Genomic DNA, 4078 nt, shown 5'->3' on the forward strand with positions numbered 1-4078 from the left:
AACCTTCAATTTGTAAGTAACACAGAATATGTGGTGTATAGTAAAGTGACACACAATAAAATGAGGTTTGCCTGCATATCTCATTAAAAATATATATTATAGTGGTATCAGCAAACTGATTCTAATATTTACAGAGAAAGACATAATACCCAACACAGTATTGAAGGAGAAAAACAAAGTTGTAGGACTGATGCTACCCAACCTCAAGACTTACTATAAAGTTACAGTAATTGAGACACTGTGGTACTGATGAAAGAATAGACAAATCATTACAGAGAAAGATCTACATAAATATAGTCAACTGAGTTTTGATGAAGAGGTAGACACAATAAATGGAGCCTTTCAACAGATGGTGCTGTAACAACTAGATAGCCACATGTAAAATTAAATATATAAATATATATATACCCTTCTGAAATATTTGCTGAAACCAGATCATAGACTTAAGAGTAAAACACAAAACTATAAAACTTCTGGAATATAACATAGGAGAAAACCCAGACGACCCTTCGTTTTGTGGTGATATTTTCTCATGTAACATGAAAGGAATGATCCATGAAAGAAAACACTGATAAGCTGTACTTCATTAAAATAAAAATTTATGCTCTGTTAAAAACAATGTCAAGAGAATTAAGAAGATAAGCCACAGAATGGGAGAAAATATTTGCAAAATGTAAGTCTCTTAAAAGTCTGTTATCTAAAATATAAAAAGAACTCTTAAAGCTAAACAATAAAAAGAAAGGCAATCCATTAAAAAAATAGGCCAAAGACCTTAACAGATACTTTACCAAAGCAATAAATACAGATGGCAAATAAGGTAATAAAAATGTACTGTGTAATGTGTCATCATGAAATGCAAATTAAAACAATAAAAAGACATAACTACACACATCAGAATGGCCAATATCTAGAACATTAACAACACCAAATGCTAGCGAGGATGAACTCTCTTTCAGAAACTCTCAACAGTAGAAAATCTAATTCATTGCTGGTGGGAATATAAAATGGTATGGCCACTGTGGGAGATAGTTTGATGATTTCTTACAAAACTGAACATACTACTAACATATAATCCAGCTATCATGCTTTTTCTTATTTACTCAAAGGAGTTGGAGACTTGTGTTTACACACAAACCTGCACATGGATATTTATAATAGGGGTTCCCTGGCTGAGATGACAAAGAATCCACCTGCAATGTGGGAGGCCTGGGTTCAATCCCTGGGTTGGGAAGATGCCCTGGAGGAAGGCATGGCAAACCACTCCAGTATTATTTCCTGAAGAAACCCCATGGACAGAGGAGCCTGACGGGCTACAGTCCATGGGGTCACAAAGAGTTGGACACGACTGAGTGACTAAGCACACAGCAAAAGCAGATGAATGGGTAAACAATTTTTCTTACATCCAGATGGTGGAATAGCATTCAGAGCTAAAAGCAAATGAGCTATCAGGGTGTGAAAAGTTAAATCCATTTACTAAGTGAAAGAAGTCAAACAGAAAAATATAAAACATTCTATAAAAGGTGAACTATGGAGTCAGTGAAAAGATCAGTGGTTGCTAGGAGTTGGGGTTGAAGACAATGATAAATAGGCAGAACACAGAAGATTTTTTAAATGATGAAAATGCTCTGAATGATATATAGTAATATATTATATATCTTCTTACACATTTGTCCAAACCTACAGAATGTAAAAAACTAGCAATGAACATTAATGTAAACTCTGAACATTGGGTGACTGTGATGTGCCAACCTAGTTTATCAATGGTAACAAATGTACCATTTGGAGGGAAATGTTGATAATTAGGGAAACTATGCATGTTGAGGAGCTTCCCTCATGTCTCAACAGTAAAGAAACTGCCTGCAGTGCAGGATATGCAGGTTTGACCACTGTATTGGGAAGATCCCCTGGAGGAGGGCTTTGTGACCCACTGCAGTATTTTGTCTTTTGTCCCATGGACAGAGGAACCTGGCAGGTTACAGTCCATAGGATTACAAAGAATCAGACATGGCAAGCCACTGAGTATGCACACACACATGAATGTTGAGGATGGAGAGTACATGGGAAATCTCCATGCCTTCCTCTTAATTTTGTTATGAACCCAAAGATTTTCTTAAAAAGTTAATTCTGAATTAAAAAATAATATATATAAGGCATTGTAAAGGTTGAATGGATCAAAAATAATGCTTAATTAAAAATATATATGCTTTATATAAAAATATATATAGTACTAGTTTGCTAGGGCTGCTGTTTCTCGTGATACTGGAGACTCAAAATAGGGATAAAGTTATTATCAGGGATGCTTCCTCCTGATGTCTCATTTCTTGGTTTATATATTGTCTTTTGTTTCCCTCCAGTTCCTTCCTGTATAACGGTTTCTGGGTCCTAATCTTCTTGTCTTATAAGAGGATCATTCATATTGGATTGAGACCCACTCTAACAAACTCTGGGCCTTCCCAGGTGGTGCCTGTGGTAAACAAACAAACAAAAAAACCACCTGCCAATGCTTGAGACATAAGACATGTAAGAGATGCAAGTTTAACCCCTGGTCCCCTGGAGGAAGGCAAGGAAAGCCACTCCAGTATTCTTGCCTAGAGAATCTCATGGACTGAGCAGTCTGGCGAGTTACAGCCCACAGAGTCTCAAAGAAGTGGACATGACTGGAGAAAATTAGTATGCATGCACTAATAAATTCATTCTAACAATTATCATATTACTAACTTAACTACCATATTACTAACTTAACTCTACCTGAAGGTAGAGTTACATTCTGATACTGAGAGTTATTACATCAATGTGAGAATTTAGTAAGGGGAATATAAATAAGCCCATAATGCATGCATGTGTGTATATGTGTATTATATATATATATATATGTATGTACATATATACACATATGGAATATATACACATATACATATGGTCACATATAGTAACAAGCATCATTCTGGGAGATGGTGTATATATACATATACATATATGTGTGTATATATGTATATATCAGTATATCAGTCAGTTCAGTCACTCAGTTGTGTCTGACTCGGCTACCCCATGGACTGTAGCACACCAGACTTCCCTGTCCATCACCAACTCCCAGAGCCTGATCAAACTCATGTCCTTCATGTCAGTGATGCCATCCAACTACCTCATCCTCTGTCATCCCCTTCTTCTCCCTCCTTCAGTCTTTCCCAGCATCAGGGTCTTTTCCAATGAGTCAGTTCTTCACATCAGGTAGTCAAAGTATTGGAGTTTCAGCTTCAGCATCAGTCCTTCCAATGAATATTCAGGACTGATTTCTTTAGGATGGACTGGTTGGATCTCCTTGCAGTCCAAGGGACTCTCAAGAGTCTTCTCCAACACCACAGTTCAAAAGCATCAATTCTTTGGTGCTCAGCTTTCTTTATAATCCAACTCTCACATTCATACATGACTACTGGGGGGAAAAAAAAAAACAAAACATAGCTTTGACTAGTTGGACCTTTGTTGGTAAAGTAATGTCTCTGTTTTTTTTTTTTTTTTTTAATATGCTGTCTAGGTTGATCATTGAAGAAGGAAATGGCAACCCACTCCATTATTCTTGCTTGGAGAATCCCAGGGACCGGGGAGCCTGGTGGGCTGCTGTCTCTGGGGTCGAACAGAGTCGGACATGACTGAAGCAATTTAGCAGCAGCAGGTTGATCATAGTTTTTCTTCAAAGGAGCAAGCATCTTTTATTTTCACCATAGCTTTGACTAGATGGACCTTTGTTGGTAAAGTAACGTCTCTCCTTTGTTTTTAAAGGTGTCAAGTTCAATAGTCACACTCTCTCCAAATACAAAAGCAGGTATAATTCAACTCAACACAGAAGCTTCTGTGTAAGGAGAATCTGAGACACTGTATAGAAAGTTAAGTTAAAGATGATACTGTGGTTTTCTTTTGTGTGTGTTTTGAAGGTGTGGCTCTTCCTTTGTCACCTGAATTTAGCAAAGAAATGGTTATCCTGATGAAATATCAACAGCTGACCCACAGAAAAAGGGACAAATTCTAAAAATTGAAAAACAAGCATAATTACACACACACACAAAAAACCTGCCACTGCTTC

Source organism: Bison bison, unplaced genomic scaffold (assembly GCF_000754665.1).
Source record: "Bison bison bison isolate TAMUID 2011002044 unplaced genomic scaffold, Bison_UMD1.0 scf7180017864268, whole genome shotgun sequence".
Classification (NCBI taxonomy): Eukaryota; Metazoa; Chordata; class Mammalia; order Artiodactyla; family Bovidae; genus Bison; species Bison bison.